The 24,744-nt window shown below is 27.3% G+C and overlaps 2 long non-coding RNA genes across 3 annotated transcripts; both read left to right on the top strand.

The window, feature by feature from the left end:
- Nucleotides 1-34: 34 nt before the first annotated feature.
- On the top strand, nucleotides 35-3,291 carry LOC130448745 (uncharacterized). Its single transcript, XR_008910371.1, has 3 exons — nucleotides 35-481; nucleotides 536-638; nucleotides 1,004-3,291. It is a non-coding gene; the product is annotated as an uncharacterized LOC130448745 (long non-coding RNA).
- Nucleotides 3,292-7,960: 4,669 nt separating this feature from the next.
- Nucleotides 7,961-23,597, top strand: LOC130448678 (uncharacterized). 2 transcript variants are annotated; one of them, XR_008910364.1, is made up of 4 exons: nucleotides 7,961-8,123; nucleotides 8,458-10,303; nucleotides 16,532-18,379; nucleotides 23,443-23,597. It is a non-coding gene; the product is annotated as an uncharacterized LOC130448678 (long non-coding RNA). The 2 variants fall into 2 exon arrangements; XR_008910365.1 differs by lacking the exons at nucleotides 7,961-8,123; nucleotides 8,458-10,303 and adding an exon at nucleotides 15,935-16,096.
- Nucleotides 23,598-24,744: the final 1,147 nt, after the last annotated feature.

Genomic DNA, 24,744 nt, shown 5'->3' with positions numbered 1-24,744 from the left:
AATGGAATAATAAACTAAATATAAATGAAATTAATTCAAATATTAAGATTTGCAGGCGAGAATTCAATATTTTGGAGCTATCTCCATTAAATATGTTTAATTTTCGAATAGAACAAGATTATATTAAGGTTAGGTTCATTTTTGGAATTAGGGTTTGTTATTGGGCTATAACAATAACACTGTTCTATTTATGACTTATAAGTATAATTTTAATTCTTGTATTATTCATCATTAACACTAAATTCGTAGTAGTACATGTAAATCATATTTTTCATATCTATGTAAACATAATTTGATTATATTTTCATATTTTAACGGGAAGGAAAAGCAATGCTTAAAATCAAACTAAGATATATTTTATATGGGAAATTTGAAGATTTGCACTCAAAACGTGTCTACAAATTTGTCATTATTATTTGATAGAATGTATAATTAAAAACGTTGATGGGGGCAGTTGCAAGTTAAACATTAAATTTACCAGGTATTAAATAAATTATTTAATCAAATTCAAATTAGGATAACGATCATTCTGCAGGTTAAAGTTTATTCTGGAACAGCACATCTAAAGGACCTAGAGCAACTGTTTCAGGCAAATTGAAGTTATTGATCAAGTTAAACTTGAGCTGACAACTCTTAAGGTGAGTATGTATCTGAATGTCTCAAATTTCATCAATATATTACTTTTCTAATTTATTCGATGTTGCATTGAACTTTGAAAAATTCTTTTTGTATATTCATATATTTGGCAATCGTTGTATGATAGTTAGAATAATAAATCTCCATGTATTTGGTACAAATGAAAACAGAACTTGATTCGTTATATTGTTTTTTTTCGAAAATGGTTAAAGCAAAGATGTATTCTAGATTTGCTTTTTTTATCAATAAATTTCTTATGCAAGTTATCAGTTTTATTATATTTCAACTGCTGTCATGAATGTTTTTGGACTCTTAAAAGTTGATCATATATCTGCCTGTTTAAATTTTTGTCCTTTATCAATTTCAGATTTGAAGAGTACCTGATGCCTCCAATGTAAAAGCAGCCAACGTTCCCATATGAAAGTGCTATCAAAGATATGGATGGAAAGGGTCAAGTTCATTACTATTCAATATCCTGATGTTTCTTTTGTTGAAAAAATATATAAAGTATTAAAAATGAATACACCAAACCAAGTGACATTTATGTTAGTTGGAATATCATTTTAATATAGAATAAAAGTTCCAAAAGTGTAGCATGTTATTAGTAGTTTTACATAAATGAAAGTAAGTGTGTTAATAATTCGAAAATTTTGAAAATATCTCGAACGAACGAAAAATAAAATTTTTAAAAATTGAGAATAACGTTTTTTAAAATATAAACAAGTTTATATGAAAACTGTTAATAAATAAAATAACACTTTGTAGCATATATTGTACGTTAAAGGAAAATAAATTTACCTAACTGACTTTCTTAATAAAATACAATATCTATAGTCGATTGAATTGTAATTATTTTCTATTTTGTATACAGGGTGACCGGAAACTTGAAACTCTTATTTTATTTCTGCATTCAAATGTATCATACTGTATTATCAAGTGCTTTATAACATCTATTAGTTTAACGAAAATTTAATTTGTTTTATAAAATACAGTATATAGGGTATTTAAAAGTAATTTAAAGAAAATTAAAGGCCATGTATATAGGAGACTGATTTCACTATAATATACAAGTTGTTAATCATAGTTATGTATAATTCGGGATAATTTAATATGATCATTAAAGATATTTTTATATCATTACACATTTTTTGCTATCTCTCAAAATTACTGTGTAAGATTGGTACACTCTGTGTAACATCTATAGTATGCAAGGAAATAAGAATTAATAACTAGGTGTTATATAGATGCTAAGATCGTATATTCTTTAACTATTTTTGGGACGTCCTGTAGATAAGTTTAGATTGTAACCGTAATTGATGTTTAAATAGCTAAATGAATGTCAAATACAGAAGACTCACCCTATATATATACATCATTTTGGAAAATTTTCTCAATTGTTTCAAAAAATTACTCAAGGATTTTTATAATCTGTATGAATTCCTTTTCACTGATTAGTAATATTAGCCATCATATGTTCAGAAAAACAATGGTTATTCTATAAGAAATTCTTATGGTGTTTGTAGAGTGTTTATAATTCAATATTTTTAATGGTTTACAATGGATTCTGGTGTGTTTATTTTAGAAATATTTCGTTTATATTATATTCTGTTATTGACCATTATTAGACCCTTTTTTTTTTGTTGAAGGTATCCTTGGGTTGATATTTATATTTGATAAACAACATGTGCCCGTGCAGTTTAGGAACCCCTTTTATCTGTTTGTAGAATAGTTTGTTTACATTATATCGAGGGTTTAATACTGATAACGAAAAATGATCGTGCAGCCCCTTCTTGGATGCCTTTGTCTTTGTTCCAAGAATTGTTTGTTTCGAATATATTTTTTTTTGATATTTATGAGATTACATTCAACAGAATTGTTAGAGAGATAAGGACCACCCTTCACTATGAGAAATTTTAAAATCGCATTATTCTACATAAATAATAGATAGTAATACCAAAATATCTATACATGTTGAGGATTTAATACCGATAACGAAAATTGACCGTGTAGCCCCTTTTTAGACGCCCTCATCTTTGTTGGAAGAATTTCTTATTTACTTCACATTTCGAATTTATTTTTGATATTCATTAGAAAAATAACATTCAATAGAATATTTTCTGATATGGTTTATGTAATTTGGGGATGAGGACCACCCTACATTATGGGAAGTTTTAAAATCACAGAATTCTCGATATCAAGATAACAAAAATGTTTTTATTTTGTCTTTATACATATGCAACTAATTTTTTTGAAACATTGTTTCAAATTCTACGATCCTTAATTTATATAAAAATTTTCATGTACATGTAATCACTAATTAAAGTACTAATTCGAAAAACGAAGGTAGGTATGTCGTAAAACATTAAAAGTATATAGATTCCCGAAAGGAAATTACTATTATTTACTGCCCATAACCTCTACTTATATAGCCATTTAATAATATTAAGTTATTGTGAATTGTAATAATTAAATCTATGCCATGTTTTATTGTATGTATTATATCTATTATCACTAATTATTCAAAACTTTCTTAGAAATATTATTAAAAATTTATATTGCTCTTTGAAAACACTATTTTATTCAATATGGAAATTATCTAACAAAATATGTAATATTTAATTACTTATTATTTAATAAATGAAAACTTTACATCTTCAAGTTCATTAACCCCTTTCGAATTCTTTGAGAATGTCTAGACTTGTTTTTGACTTGCGCATTTTAAATGTTGACGTCACATGCTTTAAACAATGCATTTAATTATTTAGATAATGAAACTTTGACAGTATTACAAATTCGGGCAGACATATTTGATGCTAAATTTTCTATTCGTAAAATTTCGTGCAATTTTGTTTTCGATGGTGAAGTGAAAACTATTTTCTTATTGATATAGGTAAGATATTATTCTCTTTATGTAAAAATTAACGAGATTTGTCCAATTAAAGTTCCCAGGAAAATGAACGATTTCAGTGTATTACATTTTATGGAATGCTAATGTTTTATTATTATTTTATTAATATTTTCAAAGTAATTAAAATTAAGCATTTTCTTCAGATAATTTGAAATTGTTTGAATCATTAATTTACTTATAAACATTAAACAAACGATAATCTAAAATATAGCATCAAATAGTTCCTTGACCCTTGTCTGTCTAGACAGCATGTCGGCCATCTTTGTATGTCGACGCAATTATTGTTCACGTCAAATCTTTTCAACTGTAATGTGTTTTTTCATATAAAAATATATATAGATATTAATATTAAAATACCTTATTTGGATTGTAGTACAAAATAGTTATTATTAGATAAATAAAATACAGAGATACCGGATTTGTTCGATAACGACAAAAAAAACTTTCGATTTCTAGTTTTAAAAATGTGACTAATGTTGAAAATTTTTATTGGAAACTTTGGAAATTTTTAGTATATCGATAGAAAATAGCTTTTATTTGAAAATTTTGGTGAAACGGATTGAAAATAAACATTAAAAATGATTTGTTTTTCTTTGATGTTTGTGGAAGGGCGTGTTAACAATAATCCGATAAAGAATTTTCCGTGTTTTAATGCAATATTGTGAAAATTATGGATAAACGGAAAATTCTTAACTGCCAAGATGGTGATTTCCTCATTTGTGAACTGGTGAGTGATTTTTTGTCTTATTCATTTGATTTTAAATTTACTACCTAAAATATTTCTTTTCATTTGGTCTCAGATGATGGAGTGAAAACTATTTTCTTTTATATATCGGTAATATGCCGCCATTCTTTTGGAACTTTGAAATTTCAAGCGCATTAAACTGGGGATCTTTTAATAAAACAAACTTAATCTAATCGTTTTTCACATATTTTTTTTTTGATTGATAGATACTCAATACATAATTAGCTAAAGGGTTGTTACTAAACTAATAATTGAGTTTTCTGTTTCATAGAAAACTTTCCAAGTGAAGGTTTCAAATATTTTTTTTTGGTATTTGTTCCTCTTGTTCAATAATTGGTGGGTATAGGAAAGAGAAAATTATTTATTGTTTGAATTTAGTGCTTAGCTGCTTCAATATCTTTGTTTTTTCGAATAGAAAAAAATTTGAGCTAATGAAGTTGTCAAGAATTTTTTTCTGGTGACTGATTTGCATTTTGAAAACTTTCAATATTCACTTTTCAATTATTTAATTTCTTGTATGAGCTTCTCGGGGTACAATAATTCGTAGGTAGGTAGAAGAAGGTCTTTAGGGTTGATATTTCAATATCTTTGGAGGGATTGTTATTCTATTTTAAAAATTTTATGTTTATTTTATGGTCCAAATGTAATAATTATGATTGATATTTTGATAAATTGTTGAACCTTCTCAGACCCTTTCTTTATCCTTCCAAGAATTTTATTTGCAAAAACCAACCACCCTTTTTTGTTTATTTAAGCAAACTTATATACCTCTTCTCGATGTTTCCTTTTATAATTCGTATTCTAAATGTAATATCCAAAATTTAGCACTTGATAAAGGCTTTATTTATTACTGCGTAGAAAATGAAACAGAAATTTTGAAACTTGAAATAAATTCTACACTATATAAATTCTACGTTCTTTCTTTACTTAATAAACATTTTCATGTACCTACCTGTAATCACTAATGAAATTACTAATTCGAAAAACGAAGTCGTAGAAAAATTGAAAGTATATAATATGTACCTATCTAGTGTCCTAAAAAGAAATTCAAATTTTTTGCTACTCATACTTAGATTATCAATAAATTTAAAGAACATTTGTTTTGTTTGGGAGATTAAGGATACTTTGGACTATTGATTGGTGATACTTGGCGTTTTCTTATTTTACAATAGGGTTTTCAAATAATCAAGTTTTTCTTGGACAATTTCAATTTCCAATTAATTATATCACTTTAATTATTTGGATTGGAACAACATTTCCAATATGTAAAAGTTTCATATAAACTTTCTGTAGCTGCTTATTTAGTATTTTCCATATTACCGCAAAGAGTTATCATTAAAAAAATACAATGAAAACTGGGCAGTAGGAAAAACTAAGATATAAAATCCAAGGTAATAAACATTTTAGTACAAAAGGGTATTTTCTCAAATTTCGCAAAACAATACTGTATATTTTTATTTGGCAAATAGGAAGTCCCGAAAGTAATTGAACATAACAAATATATGATGATTTTTTTAGACGAAATGTTCTATTTGTTCAAATTTTCAACTCGACATGAAAAGTGTGAGTCAGTTTTGTGTTTTGCTAAAATGTTTTATTTTATTGTTTCAAGTACTTCTAATCTACACTATATTAATAACAATATACAGGAGATGATTGTTTGTATAAAAATAAGATGGATTTTAGTCATGAAACATTTTTTTCACTCCACCTTTTTTTTTGGAGATATCACAACTACAATGTTGAGACCTTAAATTGAGTTTTTTTTTTATTTTGAATTTCAGTAGACAGAGAAATTTGTATTTATGTTTCTCTCGAAATCTATAGATTCGAAAAGAAAAGAAAAGATTAAGAATTGTTTCAACTATAACGGCATTTTAAGTATTTTTTATTTTATTATACTATAGGGTGATATATGTATAGAAGTTAGTTGATACATGGCAAATTAAACCTCAGTTATTTTCTTAGTTATCATTGAAATATTTTCATTTTTGTATAATTGTTTGTAATGAAAATCTTTGCCTTTTTCTATGATGATGATGTTTATATTGTACTTATTGTCAAAACATAATGGGGACGAAATTATGAAATAAATGAGATCATTGAAATTTCTCTTGTTTTATTTTTCTTGGAAATTTCCTTTCGGAGAGCGATAAATTGAAAAGATGCCAGATCTGAAGACTAGGACGGTTATTCTTATTATGCTTTTGGAATACCAAAGTTTGCTTTGCAGCTTTCATACCCTTAACTTTTGACGCTTTATTTTCAAAAATTTTGCATTTGAAGTTTTTCAAATAAAAAAAAGTTCAAAAAATTGAGATATAGAAATTTCTGTGGTTACTTCCTTCTACGTGTCTATTTAACCGAGTAACGATATACTCTCGAATGGATTTGCAAAATGGAAAGGGGCAAATTGATCTTGAAATCAATAGTATTTACTCGGGACACAAATTAGCAAATTGCGTCACTTATTTTATTTACAAAAACTCTAAAACCTGAATTAGGTTTAGATTTTTAGTACTAGCAGCGCTATCTATGTACAGAATCTCATACTGAACACGTTTCAATATTAGTTTCTACTATTTCGTATGTCTCAGCTCTTGACTTTTTTTAACCTATTTACAAAACTGAAAGGAAGATGGCGTCCGTTATTTTCACACCAATTTATTTTTTTATTGAGACCAAAGTTGTGTCAGAGTGAAGAAACATATTTTTATTGAATAATGTGTCCACCACCACAGAAATATGAATGGGAACTTCTAAAAAATTGAATCCCATACTCTTCGAACAGTGGTTGATGGTCGAATGCCCAATAGTGACATCTCTTATTGAATAGCTCGGTTCCATAAATTTTGAGTATTAATTTCATTAGGAAACATTGTTTGTTAAGTGTTTAGTTCTCTTTATATCCACTATAAAATTATATTGATATACAGGGTGCGCCAATTTTGTTAAAAAGTTGTGTATTAGGGGGTCGTTTTAATACGTATCAAAAACATTTTTTTTATTAGTTGTATTTGAGGTCCATATTTTGAAATTATCTTGAACGCTTTAAACATAATTTTTTGAAAATGAGATTAAAATTTTTTGAGTACTTTGAGAGTTGTATACAAATTTATATGAGAGATAGGTAAATAAAAGAACCATCTGTAACTTATTGTAAGTTAAGAAAAATAATTTACCTACGTGACTTTCTTAATAAGATGCAATATCATCGTAGTCGATTAAATTGTAATTATTTGTTATTTTATATACAAAGTGAGCCGAAAATTGAAATTCTCATATTATTTCTTCTTTCGCATGTATCACACTGTAATTTATCTTCGTGAAAATTTTTTTAGTATACCCTATACGTTAAATTTATAAGAAAATTGCTAAAATTTATTGTAAACTTAATTATTATTTCTTCAAAAAATGTGATCAATCCGGTATACTATAAAAGGCTCCTATCTATCAATTTAATATCTTTGGTTTGTAAAGGGTTGCAACAATCTGTATAGTTCGAGATAATTTCAAAATATGATTTTTAATAACATCAACTATTATTTGGTACACTCTGTGTAACTTTTTCAAATCTTAAAACTTTTAGTTGTAAACAACTAATAAAAACAAGTTTTGACACAAAAAAGGAATTTTTTGTATAATTGGAATTCGAAAGCGAATAGAATTTTATTTTAAAATATCGTTTTAGTGAGAATGATTTTGTGTAATTTTGTAATGATTTCGATTTGAGAATCGCAAATTTAGTGAAAAAGTAATTTTCCGTGAGAAATTTTCTTGTTATATTTTGTTTAACTTGAAAACCACGAAGGCGAATTCGACAAATTTGATTAGGTGGGTAGTTTTTTACTTTTTTGCTTGCAACTCGGATATTTTTTGTGAAGATCATTTTGAAAATTTGATTTTATTGATATAATTTTCATTTATAACTAACTCACTCAAGTCGAATAAATTATAACATCTTGGGTAATATAACTTTGAATTTATAATACCGGGTACCATCTAAAAATTATGGACTTGATATTTACGAGGGGGAAAATTTTAGGGGCTGACAGATTTAAGAAGTAATAAAAGTTTTTTCCTGAATATATTGTTACATAATTTTTTTGTACTTTTTTAATTGCAAGTGTATTTAGAAAAAATATTACAATTCATGTTTTTGTTTCAGGTGTTCGTGCGCGATTCTACGCGAAATTTTAACCCGTTAACGAAACGAAAGGTAAATGTAGTGCACCTTCCATAATGCGGTTTGCCAAAAAGTAGGTGATTGTTGGATAAATAACAAAAAAAATGATTTTCCATTCTTCATAAGAAATATTTCAAAATACATATTTTACGTTTCTACTTGGTACTGCTAGATAATTCAATTCATTTGAACGTACGTTGAAATTTTCCAATATTGTAAATCGAATAAATTCTTTCTCCATCCATTATTCCAAAATTTATGCTGAGAAATTGATATTTTTCCCCAAAATTGAAGGTAACACAATTTCAATATGATATACGAGAAATATCCACAAAGAAAGTTTCATTTGGTTATAAAAAAACATACGTGCAGGTCAAAAAATATATTTTTCATGGTGTTAACCTTATTTTCTATGTAGTTTCGAAAATTTTTTTAAACACTTGTTTTTGTATGCCTCCTCCATGTTCTCCGGCTCGTTTCAACTTTGAAAGAGAAATTTCAGGTGTAAGAAGAGATGAAAGTCGGTAGGAGCAAGGCCCGACCTATAAGGAGGATGATCAAACACACCCAAGCCAAATTCTTGGAGCGGTTTTTATGTCACGTCACAGTGCGAGATGGGGCATTATCGTGAAAAAAAAAACAAAAACCATTTGACAGTAATCCACGGAGTTTGCTCTATTTCTTAATTTCCACGCATGTGCCTAAATCAAACGGCAAAACGTCGGAGAAAACGGTGGAAATGAGTTGTCGAGGTGTCGAAATTTGCATCCCCCTATGACTATTCGAAATATAGGTTTTCATTGCAACTTAGAAAAGGAACTTACATTGTGGATGTACCTCGTATGAAAGAAATACTAAAATCAGTTATTAAAACGTTTTATTCAAATTTTTCTAAAATTTTCGGTTCGAATTTTTGCATCAAATTTTGATTGAAATGATTTTTTTTTGTTATTTATTGAGTGAGCAGAACTCTGATCAGATGTTGTTTCTTGTGTTTTTTTCTAGGAATATTTTGTTGAGATTAATACACTCACAGATTTTAATTATTGAAGAAAAATAGTTTGAATTTTTTTTAACATTCAGAAAGTTTTAACAAACATCCAATTATACTTACAAAACAATGTTTTCGAAATCTTTAGGGATCTTTTGAAATTTGAAGTTAAATTTAAATATTTCATTTGAGCATAAAATTCATAATTCACTCGTGTTTAAAGCAAGTTTATTCTCTAAATTATTACTCAGATTACTTAGAATATGTCGCAAATTTCGACTACTCCCTTAGATTCAAACAGAAGATTGTTAATACTTATGACCAAAGCTAATTTTACTCATTATATGATATTGATCAAATAAAATCTTGACTTTGTTATTTTAGATTGATTAATTCTTTTCAGCGTTTACTGTAACACATTTAAGTCCAGTAAATATTTGATGAATAATTATGATGATAAGCATATGATAGAATTGCTCCAATACACCTCAAATTCACTTTGATTCGAAATAGTAGTACATGGATCATTCTGATCAATATAAATGATAATTAGATAATTAAGTAACTTCAAAAGGGGGATTTCCATTCAAATGACTTTCTGAGTAATCTGTTGAGATTTTCCTGATCTTTGAGAACAAATCTGTTGTGTTAATGAGATGATTGTGTGATGAATGTCTTTGGAATTTGATCAAAAATGAGGCAGGCAACCGCCGCGATATGGAAAAGTGATTCGTAATTTTCGGTATCGGTTTCGGTGTGCCGCGATTCGATTTTAAGTGATGGAAATCATGGAAATGGAAAATGGATATGCGGGCTTTCACATGTGGACAAAGTTATGTGAGTACAAATCATTTTACGTATCAAATTAACTCCCTAACTCTAAATCATAAATTTCAATAATATTTGCATAGTAATTCAAATTACTAATTTTTTTTATAATTTCACCATCTTCAAATATTATTATTGAAAAGTAATGAACGCTCTGTATAATTAGTATCTAAGCAAGATTTATACTCAAAGATCGTAAAATTAAAACTCATTTTGGAAAATTTTCTCAATTTTTTCAAAAAATTACTCAAGGATTTTTATAATTTGAATGAATTCTTTCTTACTGATTAGTAATTTTAGCCATCATATGTTCAGAAAAACAATGGTTATTCTATAAGAAATTTTTATAGTGAAAGTAGGTTGTTTAGAATTTAATGTTTTTAATGGTTTACTACTATGGAGTCTGGTATGTTTATTTTAGATATATTTTACAGACCATCATTACACCCTTTTTTTTTGTTAAAAGTATCCTTTATTTATTTTTCTACATTGGTTATCGAGAATTTACAAGAGGTATAATATATTTGAAAAATATCACGTGCGGTGCAGTTTAGGAACCCTTTTTATCTGTTTGTAGAATAGTTTGTTTACATTATATCCAGGGTTTAATACCGATAACGAAAATTGACCGTGCAGCCCCTTCTTGAATGCCTTTGTCTTTGTTCCAAGAATTTCTTGTTCACTTAATATTTCGAATATATTTTTTTCATATATAAGAGATAACGTTCAACAGAATCCTTTCAGGATGTTTATTTAACTTGGAGATAAGGACCACCCTACACTATGAGCAATTTTAAAATCGCAGTATTCTAGATAAATCGAAAGTTATACCAAAATAACTATACATGTTGAGGGTTTATTATTAATAAACGAAAATTGACCGTGCAGCCCCTTCTTAGATGCCTTTGTTTTTATTGGAAGAATTTCTTATTTACTTTGCATTTCGAATTGATTTTTGATATTCCTGAGAAACATAACGTTTAATAGAATATTTTCTGATATTGTTTATCTAATTTGGGGATGGGAAATTTTCAATTCACAGTATTTTCCATAAACAATCAAAAATAATACCAAGATAACAAAAATGTTTTGATTTATATGCAGCCACTCTTTTGAAATTTGAAATTGTTTTAGTCAGTAACATTGTTCTAAATTCTACGTTTTTTAATTGAGAAACATTTTCATGTACCTGTAATAACTCATGAAATTACTAATTCGAAAAACGAAGTTATGTCGTAAAACATTAAAAGTATACAGATTCCTAAAAGGAAATTACTATTATTTGCTGCCCATAACCTCTACTTATATAGCCATTTAATAATATTAAGTTATTGTGAGTGGTAATAATTAAATCTATGCCATGTTTAATTGTATGTATTATATCTATTATCACTAATTATTTAAAACTTTCTTAGAAATATTATTAAAAATATATCTTGTTTTATATTGCTTTATTTATTTTATCTTTGAAAACACTATTTTACTCAATATGAAAATTATATAACAAAATATGTAATATTTAATTACTTATTATTTAATAAATCAAAACTTTACATCTTCATGTTCATTGACCCCTTTCGAATTCTTTGCGAATGTCTAGACTTGTTTTTGACTTGCGCACTGTAATTGTTGACGTCACAAGCTTTAAACAATGCATTTAATTATTTAAATAATGAAACTTTGACAGTATTACAAATTCGGGCAGACATATTTGATGCTAAATTTTCTATTCGTAAAATTTCGTGTAATTTTGTTTTCGATTGTGAAGTGAAAACTATTTTCTTTTTGATATAGGTAAGATTTAATTCTCTCTATGTAAAATCAACAAGAATTATCCATCTAAAGTTTGTGTGAATTCAGTTAATTACATTTTATCCAAACCTACGATTTTATTGATTGATTTTTTACATATAATAATAATAATAATTTATACATGGAGTAGCAGTTTAGAAAGAGAGAAGGTTAGGTTAGGTTATACGATATTAGAATAAATTAGAAAATATGTCGGTTATTTAGATTTACAGGGTGACGAGAAATTTTTGGAATAGTTGAAAATAATGAATGTTATTTGTACTAGAAGTAATCTCGAAACAAAAATTCTTGTATATTGCAGCATTTAACTTCTAATTATTGTTCATACAAGAACACTCTGTATTCAACGAGTGGTGAATTATAAAACAAGTTGTCCAAGTATCAAGACATGGCAATATCAAAATTAATTTTTGTTAAAATTTGTAAATAAATTAGTTTATATTTCATATTAATACTTTGTTTACGCCGTTTTGAAAAAATATTCTCACATCTGTGGACCAGATGTTTTATTGCTTATTCCGTTTTTATGGCTGTAGTAGGTAAAGATGTGGATTTTTCCAGTAAGACCCTTTCAAAATGTACAGATAACACAATAATAAAGTAATACATATTATGGGTTCCAATGGTTTTATAATTTGTACAGAGCTGGCCAAAAGAATATAGTTCACTATCATATTTGGCAGGATTGATTATCAAATTTTTAGGAATCGTCTCTCCAAAATAATATAGTCTCAAAAATTCTTCTCAAACTTATAATTGTTTTCTTGGTAAACACAAACTTGGAAAAACAATATGATAATTAATTAAGTTTCGAGGATCTTTTGAGTCGTTTAATAAAGCATCTTCTTCTTCCAGTGGGGATGTTCGATTTGGTGCAGATCATGTGAGTTCATTTTCTTAATGACTATCATCATTTTGCATTAGTGCGGAATCAATTATTTGTACACACTTTTAATTTACCGAAAATAATATGGAAATAATCTCAAATCATTCTGTAAGATAAATACACGAAGGAAACAATGACTTTTCAATGAAACAGTTACTTTTAAAAATTATCTCTTCCTTCAATAAACTTTTTGTCATCACCCCTTCATTTGTTTAGAATCGCTTTTCACATTTTATACACTAAAAATTCTTTTCTATAAAAATTAATTTATTAATAATTTAATTTTCTTACGAATTTTCAACAAAGTTGAGTGTTATTTAATCGACATCGCAATATTTATTCTCCAAAATGCAAATTCTAACAAGTATATAAAAAATTTCGAATGCAGATCGATAGTAATTGGAAAAAGAATATAAAAGCCAACAAAGTTCGATAATTACAAAACATTACTTTTGAAGAAACTGTACCAAAGAAAACTTCAGGGTTCCAAATATTTTAATTCTGGTATGTTTATTTTAGATATATTTCACGGACCATCATTACACCCTTTTTTTTTTGTTAAAAGTATCCTTTATTTATTTTTCTACATTGGTTATCGAGAATTTACAAGTGGTTAATATATTTGAAAAACAACACGTGCCGTGCAGTTTAGGAACCCTTTTTATCTGTTTGTAGAATAGTTTGTTTACATTATATCGAGGGTTTAATACCGATAACGAAAATTGACCGTGCAGCCTTTGTCTCTTTTCCAAGAATTGTGTGATAATTTAACTTGGAGATAAGGACCTCTCTACAATATGAGAAATTTTGAAATCACTGTATTCTTGAAAAATAATCGATACTGATACCAAAATAACTATGTTGAGGGTTAAAACCGATAACGAAAATTGTCTTTGAGGCCTTTCTTAGATTCCTTTGTTTTTGTTAAAAGAATTTTTCATTTACTTTACATTTCGAATTTAGATATGACATTTACAACCACCCTTTTTTGTTTATTTAAGCAAACTTATATTCCTCTTCTCGATGTTTCCTTTTATAATTCGTATTTTAAATGTAATATCCAAAATTTAGCACTTGATGAAGGCTTTATTTATTACTGCGTAGAAAATGAAACAGAAATTTTGAAACTTGAAATAAATTTAACACTGTATAAATTCTACGTTCTTTCTTTACTTAATAAACATTTTCATGTACCAACCTGTAATCACTAATGAAAAACGAAGACGTAGAAACATTGAAAGTATATAATATGTACCTATCTAATTTCCTAAAAAGAAATTCAAATTTTTTGCTACTCATACGTAGATTATCAATAAATTTAATGAACATTTGTTTTGTTTGGGAGATTAAGGATACTTTAGACTATTGATTGGTGATACTTGGCGTTTTCTTATTTTACAATAGGGTTTTCAAATATTCAAGTTTTTCTTGGACAATTTCAATTTTCAATTAATTATATCACTTTAATTATTTGGATTGGAACAACATTTCCTATATGTAAAAGTTTCATATAAACTTTCTGTAGCTGCTTATTTCGTATTTTCCGTATTACTACAAAGCGTTATCATTAGAAAAATACAATGAAAACTAAGCTATAAAATCCAAGGAAATGAACAGTTTAGTACAAAAGTGTATTTTCTCAAATTTCGCAAAACAATACTGTATATTTTTATTTGGCAAATAGGATGTCCCGAAAGTAATTGAACATAACAAATATATGATGATTTTTTTAGACGAAATGTTCTATTTGTTCAAATTTTCAACTCGACATGAAAAGTGTGAGTCAGTTTTGTGTTTTGCTAAAATGTTTTATTTTATTGTTTCAAGTACTTCTAATCTACACTATATTAATAATAATATACAGGAGATGATTGTTTGTATAAAAATAAGATGGATTTTAGTGATGAAGTAAAGCACCCGGAAAATAGTAACTTTTAGTTTCTTTATTATCAAATTTGTATTTATGTTTCTCTCGGAATCTATAGTTTCGAAAAGAAAAGAAAAGATTAAGAATTGTTTCAAATAAAACGGCATTCTAAGTATTTTTTATTTTATTATACTATAGGGTTATATATCTATAGAAGTGGCAAATTAAACCCCAGTTATTTTCTTAGTTATCTTTGAAATATTTTCATTTTTGTATAATCGTGTGTAATGAAAATGTTTGCCTTTTTCTATGATGATGATGTTTATATTGTACTTATTGTCAAAACATAATGGGGACGAAATTATGAAATTATTGAAATTTCTTTTGTTTTATTTTTCTTGGAAATTTCCTTTCGGCGAGCGAGCAAGAGTGCGACGAATTTTTCACTTATTTTAAACTACACGATGATAAATGAAATTATTTTATAAATTCAAAAGATTCAAAAGATGCCAGATCTGAAGACTAGGATGGTTATTTATATTATGCTTTTGAAATACCAAAGTTTGCTTTGCAGCTTTCATACTCTTAAGTTTTGACGGTTTATTTTTAAAAATTTTGCATTTCAAGTTCTTCATATAAAAAAAAGTCCAAAAAATCGAGATATGGATAAGTTTAGATTGTAAACGTGATTGATGTTTAAATAGCTACGAAAATGATTTTTTTTAAATCTCAAATACAGAAGACTCACCCTATATATACATAATCTACTTTGCAAAGCATTTACAAGAAATGTGTTTGTAAGAACGGAATTTTTTTCGGAAATCTACTAGAAAACATATATATGATTGATATTTCTCTAATATTATATTGTTAAATACAAATAGTTGAGAAAAACCCTGTATATCATAATTGGTAAAAGTAAAAGTAATTTCAGAAATAAAATAATGTGGGCCTCTCTTCTGGAAATTAACAAAAAATCTTAAAACTTTTAGTTGTAAACAACTAATAAAAACAAGTTTTGAAACAAAAAAGGAATTTTTTGTATAATTGGAATTCGAAAGCGAACAGAATTTTATTTTAAAATATCGTTTTAGTGAGAATGATTTTGTGTAATTTTGTAATGATTTTGATTTGAGAATCGCAAATTTAGTGCAAAAGTAATTTTCCGTGAGAAATTTTCTTGTTGTATTATGTTTAACTTGGAAACCACGAAGGCGAATTCGACAAATTTGATTAGGTGGGTGATTTTTTACTTTTTTGCTTGCAACTCGGATATTTTTTGTGAAGTTCATTTTGAAAATTTGATTTTATTGATATAATTTTCATTTATAACTAACTCACTCAAGTCGAATAAATTATAACATCTTGGGTAATATAACTTTGAATGTATAATACCGGCTACCATCTAAAAATTGTGGACTTGATATTTACGAGGGGGAAAATTTTAGGGGCTGACAGATTTAAGAAGTAATAAAAGTTTTTCCTGAATATATTGTTACGTAATTTTCATTTATTATACATACAGGGGCAATCTGTTTATAAATATAGTGTTTGATTGAATGGTTTGACGTGAATAAATAAAGGGGACACAATCTATTTGCATAATTTTTTTGTATTTTTTTAATTGCAAGTGTATTTAGAAAAAATATTACAATTGATGTTTTTGTTTCAGGTGTTGGTGCGCGATTCTACGCGAAATTTTAACCCGTTAACGAAACGAAAGGTAAATGTAGTGCACGTTTCATAATGCGGTTTGCCAAAAACTAGGTGATTGTTGGATAAATAACAAAAAAAATGATTTTCCATTCTTCATAAGAAATATTTCAAAATACATATTTTACGTTTCTACTTAGTACTGCAAGATAATTCAATTCATTTGAACGTACGTTGAAATTTTCCAATATTGTAAATCGAATAAATTTTTCTCCATCCATTATTCCAAAATTTATGCTGAGAAATTGATATTTTTCCCAAAAATTGAATGTAACACAATTTCAATATGATATACGAGGTATATCCACAAAGAAAGTTCCATTTGGTTATAAAAGAACATACGTGCAGGTCAAAAAACATATTTTTCATGCTGTTAACCTTATTTTCTATGTAATTTCGAAAATTTTTTTAAACACTTGTTTTTGCCTCCTCCATGTTCTCCGGCTCGTTTCAACTTTGAAAGAGAAATTTCAGGTGTAAGAAGAGATGAAAGTCGGTAGGAGCAAGGCCCGACCTATAAGGAGGATGATCAAACACACCCCAGCCAAATTCTTGAAGCGGTTTTTATGTCACGTCACAGTGCGAGATGGGGCATTATCGTGAAAAAAAAAACAAAAACCATTTGACAGTAATCCACGGAGTTTGCTCTATTTCTTAATTTCCACGCATGTGCCTAAATCAAACGGCAAAACGTCGGAGAAAACGGTGGAAATGAGTTTTCGAGGTGTCGAAATTTGCATCCCCCTATGACTATTCGAAATATAGGTTTTCATTGCAACTTAGAAAAGGAACTTACATTGTGGATGTACCTCGTATGAAAGAAATACTAAAATCAGTTATTAAAACGTTTTATTCAAATTTTCCGTCCGAATTATTGCATCAAATTTCGATTGAAATGATTTTTTTGTTATTTATTGAGTGAGCAGAACTTTGATCAGATGTTGGTTTTTGTGTTTATTTCTAGGAATTATTTCTAGGAATATTTTGTTGATATTAATACACTCACAGATTTTAAAATTATTGAAGAAAAATAGTTTGAATTTATTTTTGAATAACTTTTTTAACATTCAGAAAGTTTTAACAAACATCCAATTAAATTTACAAAACAATGTTTTCGAAATCTTTAGGGATCTTTTGAAATTTGAAGTTAAATTTAAATATTTCATTTGAGTATAAAATTCATAATTCACTCGTGTTTAAAGCAAGTTTATTCTCTAAATTATTACTCAGATTACTCAGAATATGTCGCAAATTTCGACTACTCCCTTAGATTCAAACAGAAGATTGTTAATATTTATGACCAAAGCTAATTTTACTCATTATATGATATTGATCAAATAAAATCTTGACTTTGTTATTTTAGATTGATTAATTCTTTTCAGCGTTTACTGTAACACATTTAAGTCCAGTAAATATTTAATGAATAATAATGATGATAATCATATGATAGAATTGCTCCAATACACCTCAAATTCACTTTGATTCGAAATAGTAGTACATGGATCCTTCTGATCAATATAAATGATAATTAAGTAACTTGAAAATGTGATTTCCATTCGAACGTCTTTCTGAGTAATCTGTTGAGATTTTACTGATCTTTGAGAACAAATCTGTTGGGTTAATGAGATGATTGTGTGTTGAATATCTTTGGAATTTGATCAAAAATGAGGCAGGCAACCGCCGCGATATGGAAAAGTGATTCGTAATTTTCGGTATCGGTTTCGGTGTGCCGCGATTCGATTTTATGTGATGGAAATCATGGAAATGGAAAATTGATATGCGGGCTTTCCTTTGTGGACAAAGTTATGTGAGTACAAATCATTTTACGTATCAAATTAACTCCCTAACTCTAAATCATAAATTTCAATAATATTTGCATAGTAATTCAAATTACTAATTTTTTTTATAATTTCACCATCTTCAAATATTATTATTGAAAAGTAATGAACGCTCTGTATAATTAGTATCTAAGCAAGATTTATACTCAAAGATCGTAAAATTAAAACTCATTTTGGAAAATTTTCTCAATTTTTTCAAAAAATTACTCAAGGATTTTTATAATTTGAATGAATTCTTTCTTACTGATTAGTAATTTTAGCCATCATATGTTCAGAAAAACAATGGTTATTCTATAAGAAATTTTTATAGTGAAAGTAGGTTGTTTAGAATTTAATGTTTTTAATGGTTTACTACTATGGAGTCTGGTATGTTTATTTTAGATATATTTTACAGACCATCATTACACCCTTTTTTTTGTTAAAAGTATCCTTTATTTATTTTTCTAAATTGGTTATCGAGAATTTACAAGAGGTATAATATATTTGAAAAGCAACACGTGCGGTGCAGTTTAGGAACCCTTTTTATCTGTTTGTAGAATAGTTTGTTTACATTATATCGAGGGTTTAATACCGATAACGAAAATTGACCGTTCAGACCCTTCTTAGATGCCTTTGTCTTTGTTCCAAGAATTTCTTGTTCACTTATTATTTGGAATATTTTTTTTATATATATGAGATAACGTTCAACAGAATCCTTTCAGGATGTTTATTTAACTTGGAGATAAGGACCACCCTACACTATGAGAAATTTTGAAATCACTGTATTCTAGATGAATAATCGATGGTAATACCAAAATAACTATACATGTTGAGGGTTTATTATTAATAAATGAAAATTGACCGCGCAGCCCCTTCTTAGATGCCTTTGTTTTTATTGGAAGAATTTCTTATTTACTTTGCATTTCGAATTGATTTTTGATATTCCTGAGAAACATAACGTTTAATAGAATATTTTCTGATATTGTTTATCTAATTTGGGGATGGGAAATTTTCAATTCACAGTATTTTCCATAAACAATCAAAAATAATACCAAGATAACAAAAATGTTTTGATTTATATGCAGCCACTCTTTTGAAATTTGAAATTGTTTTAGTCAGTAACATTGTTCTAAATTCTACGTTTTTTAATTGAGAAACATTTTCATGTACCTGTAATCACTCATGAAATTACTAATTCCAAAATCGAAGATATATCATAGGAAAATTAAAAGTATATAAATAGTGTTTTAAAAAGAAATTACTATTCTTTGCTGCCCAAAACATTTCCTTATATAGCCATTTAATAGTATAAGTATTAACTATCACTAACTATTTAAAACGTCGTTTGAAATATTATTTAAGACATCTCTTGCTTTATATTGTTTTATTAATGATTTTTTCCATACAATGATAATATAGATATACAGGGAGTATCGAATTAGAGATATGACTTATTTACAACTAGGATAACTTGGTTATACGATACTAGAATAAATTAGAGAATATGTCGGTTATTTAGATTTACAGGGTGACGATAAACTTTGGAATGACTGAAAATAATGAATGTTATTAGTAATAGAAGTAATCTCGAAACAAAAATTCTTGTATATTGCAGCATTGAAATTCTAATTATTGTCCATACAAGGACACTCTGTATTCAAAGAGTTGAGCATATCAGCTAAACAACTATTCGAATATTTCTATTAATGAAAATTCGGTTTCATCATACCTCGTTTCTTTCTTCTTTAATATTGGACATATTTCACCACCTCTTAGCTATTTTTCTGATAGAATGTTATTCTTTTCTGTACTACTACACACACTGGTATGTCTTTATTGTTGTTTCCTTCACGAAATCCACAATGCTCTTCCTATTCCATTCAAAATTCCTTCAAAGTATTTAGCCCATCTTTCAATTTTTCTTGTGAATCAATTAAGGACTGTTCTCTCGTTGTCCCTGATATAAGGTACTCTGTAATTACCTAACTGTGTCCTCCCGTGATTTTTTTGTTCTATTGTTAAAAATTTCTCAATTCTTTGTTTTTAAACTTGATGGTAAATGAAACTTTTCTCAGAGTTGACTTTTGTTTCCGTGTAAAATCAAAAAAGTGATTCATATGTTTCATTTCTTCAACTAATTTTGGTATACACCGTATTATGAATAAAGTCTGAATTTGTGCACACTTTGTGCACTAGAAACAACTGAATTAAACATGTAACTCTCACCCTATACACATGATCTGCTGTCCAAAATGTCCATATCAAATCAAATTAATTGCCAATAAATTACGATCAAATAATGCTATTTCTCAATAGTACTTAATAAAAGTCTTGTACATTTTTTTCAAAAACACACATTTCAGAGTTTGCAAAAATACCCAAAATTATTTTTAGTATATAGTATAGGTTCGTTCCATCGATGTCGGTATTTAGTTAAAAGAATTTAATATTTTATGATGAACTTCCTTTTTCTTATTTTGAGAGATTGCAGCTTTATTATACTTTTATTGGTGACGAAATGTAAATTTATTTAATTTAGAGGAACATCATGTTCAATGGAACCTTTTTTGATCCTTTCATGTTTATCATTTTACAAAATTTCATATTCAAAAATACACGTTTCACAGTTTGCAAAGATACCCAAAATTATTTTTAGTATACCGATAGGTTCGTTCTATCGATGTCGGTATTTAGTTAAAAGAATTTAATGTTTTATGATGGACTTCCTTTTTCTTATTTGAGAGATTGCAGGTTTTTTATACTTTTATTGTTGCCCAAATAGAAAATTATATATTTTTCTTCTCTATAATATGAATGTAAATTAACTTATAAAAACCGAAACACATTATGATGTGCGGGGTAGCGCGAAAAACAAATTTGGTTTAATATTAGTGGTAATGAACTAAAACGAGCTTCACGGAAAACTCTTTCCGAAAATTTTCCGATTTTCCGAAAATTGTTACAGATAGTTTCCAATATACGTGTCGACCCAATAAATGTCTTTCGATCAATTTTACCATATTTTCGTAAGTTTTTGAAAGAAAAATGATGCGAAAACTTTTTTTTGTGATACTAAGATAGGAACGAGGGCCACATGATATTTTTGAAAAATTTTCAAATCACAGCATAAACATTATACTGTCATTCTTTTACTATTATGTTTTGAAATATAATTGCTAATCATCCTGTATATACGGCAACACCAATATTACTCTTCGTGCTCCATACTCTCAATTTTTTCAAAAAATCACTCAAGATGTATTATAATATGAAATCCTATTCACTGATTAGAAATTTTAGCCAATAGGTATATGTTCAGAAAAACAATGGTTATTCTATGAGAAATTTTTATAGTGAAGTTAAATTATTTTAAATATTCAAGATTCCTTCGGACAATTTCATATATCAATTAATTAAATAACTCTATTTGGATTGCAACAACATTATTTTATGTAAAACTTTCATACGAACTTTCTGCAGTAGCTTTCATATTTTCAATGTAACTGCAAAACGTTATCATTTGAAAAATAAAGTAAAAAAATTTCATTTGCAATAGAATACCAAGAAAGGATTCAAATATTTATAATCTCTACACCAAATTAAATTGTTATATATTATAAAGGCAAAATAAAAATTTGAGATACCCATCCCATCAACAGTTTGACAAAAGTTCAATTTTGGGAAATGAAAGTTCAGTTAGTTTCGTAGTTTTCATTGAAATGATTTCATTTGTGTTACTTATTAGGTGTATATTGAGAATGCTTATTATTTTCTAATGATTATGATGTTTATATTGTATCCAGGATTTTCTTATTGTAATAACCAAGAACCAATTATTATGAGATTTGTCAATAAATAATGAAATAAATGAAATTATTGAAATTTTTCTTGTTTTATTTATCATGGAAATTTCCTTTCGGCGAGCGAGCAAGAGCGGGACGAATTTTTCACTTATTTTAAACTACACGATGATAAATGAAATTATATTATAATTTCATAAGATTCAAGAGATGCCAGATCTGAAGGCTAGGAAGGTTATTCGTATTATGCTTTTGGAATACAAAGTTTCCTTTCCAGCTTCCACAGCTTTAAGTTTTGGCGGTTTATTTTTCAAAATTTTGGATTTTTTTAATTCAATAACCACAAACCAATTACCTATTATGAAAAGTTTGAAAAAATAATGAAATAATTTTTGGTTTAGATTTTTAGCACTAGCAACGCCATCTTTACAGAGAAGCTCATACTGAGCTTATTTTAATATTAATTTCTACTATTTCGTATGTCTCGGCTCTAGACTTTTTGTCACTTATTTACAAAACTGAAAGGAAGATGGCGTCCGCTATTTTCACACTAATTTATTTTTTCATTAAAACTAAAGTTGTATCGAAGTGTAGAAACATATTTTTTATTGAGTTAATGAGTTAATTATGAAGAAAATATAAATAGAAAAGTCTAAAAATTGAAAAACACACTCTTCAAACTGTTGATGATGGTCGAATACCTAATAGTGCCACCTCTTATTGAAAAGTTGTATTTCATTACTTTTCAGTAATAATTTCAGTAGAAAACATTTTTTTTAAGTGTCTACTTCTCTGTATCCGTTATAAAATTATATTGATATACAGGGTGTGCCAATGCTGCTAAAAAGTTGAATATTAGGAGTTCTTTTTAAAACGTATCAAAAACATTTTTTATTAGATGTCTTTGAGGTCCATAATTTGACATTATTTCGAACAAGCGAAACATAATTTTAAAAAAATGAGGATGAGGTTTTTTTTAGTTTTTTGAGTGGTGTGGGTAAATTTATATGATAATCGTAGGTAAATAAAAGAACGCTCTGTACTTAATTCAACTAGACATTACAACAAAAACTTTAATGACAAAAAGTAATGTCCATCGAAATAGATTAAATAAATTGCTTAACGGAAATTTTGAAAAAAAAAAACATATAATATCTATGTATTATAATTATTTGATTTCGTATTAACGTTCAAATTATTTTTCAAAAAATTTAAAAAAATGGAAGGTTTGAATTTATTTTTTTTTGTTTCAGGTGTTTGTGCGCGATTCGACGCGAAATTTTAACCCGTTAACGAAACGAAAAATATATAGTGGGCGAATCGATAAAGCGGTATGCCAAAAGGTAGGTGATTGTTGAATAAATAACAAAAAAACATATTTTTTCATTTTTTATAACAAATATGTATTTCAAACTACAAATATATGTGTTTCTAGAATGGAAATGCTGCTGCATCAGGAATATATAAATAGATGTAAAATTCTATTTTCTATTATCGTTTTTTTGTGTCACTTTTCTTTCCAAAACTTAACCTGTCTGAAAAAAAATTAAATTTTTTACGTAATAAATTTTTTACAAATTAAATGTAAAACAATTTTCCTATTGTAAAGAAAACACTAAAATTTGTCATACACGTCTAAATAACATTTTTATAACAGTTTCAAGATTAATTTCAGATGAAATGTTTTTTTTTGTTATTTATTGGGTGTGCTATGAAAATTATTTCCATGATAATTTGTTGATGGTTACATACATGAGACATACAGGAGACAGGAGACATACAGGATTCCAGGAACATTTTGATTGTTTACGTACGGAGATATCGTTTCAAATTCGTTTACACAATTACCTATCTATTATTAAACAGAGCCACTTTATTGACTTAATTCGAAAAATTTTATTAAAATTTAGATTAAATATCAAGAAATTATAATACAATACATTTTTTTCCAAAATGTCTTTAGAAACCATTTAAAATAGAGAGATTGTTTTGAGAATATTATCCAAATAACTTTGATAAAATTGATTAGATTCTGTTGAAATTTTGTATAAAAATTGATGGAATAAATTAAAATTTGAAAGTTAAATGTCCACTCGTTTGGAAACGAGTAAAGAAGATGATTGTTTGAAATAACAATTAGGGAATTTTGAAAGTTATTAATTTCGATCAATTTGTTGATTTTCGAAAAAAAATTGATAGCGGCTCAATATATGAAAAATCCATCTGAATATGAATTGAAACGAATTATTTATTTTTTTTATAGGTATCTAGGTACAATGAGGAGTTTGCAGTTCTTTGATGTGTTATATTTCCAAATTTTTGAATTTATTCTTTCTTGTTTTGATGTTTGTCTGATATGTGATATAGTGTGATCGCATGGTTATCCCCGGGTACAATAAGGACTTGTAGTTTTTAGAAAATCTCCTTAAACTAATTAATTAACGAACTTTTTGTTAATTTTTTCAATACTCTTGGTTATATAACTAATTAAGTTTAACTTGTAGATGTGATTTCCATTCAAATGACTTTCTAAGTAATCTGTTGAGATTTTCTTC

Source organism: Diorhabda sublineata, chromosome 9, assembly GCF_026230105.1.
Source record: "Diorhabda sublineata isolate icDioSubl1.1 chromosome 9, icDioSubl1.1, whole genome shotgun sequence".
NCBI lineage: Eukaryota > Metazoa > Arthropoda > Insecta > Coleoptera > Chrysomelidae > Diorhabda > Diorhabda sublineata.
This window is presented reverse-complemented; position numbering and strand designations above follow the sequence as displayed.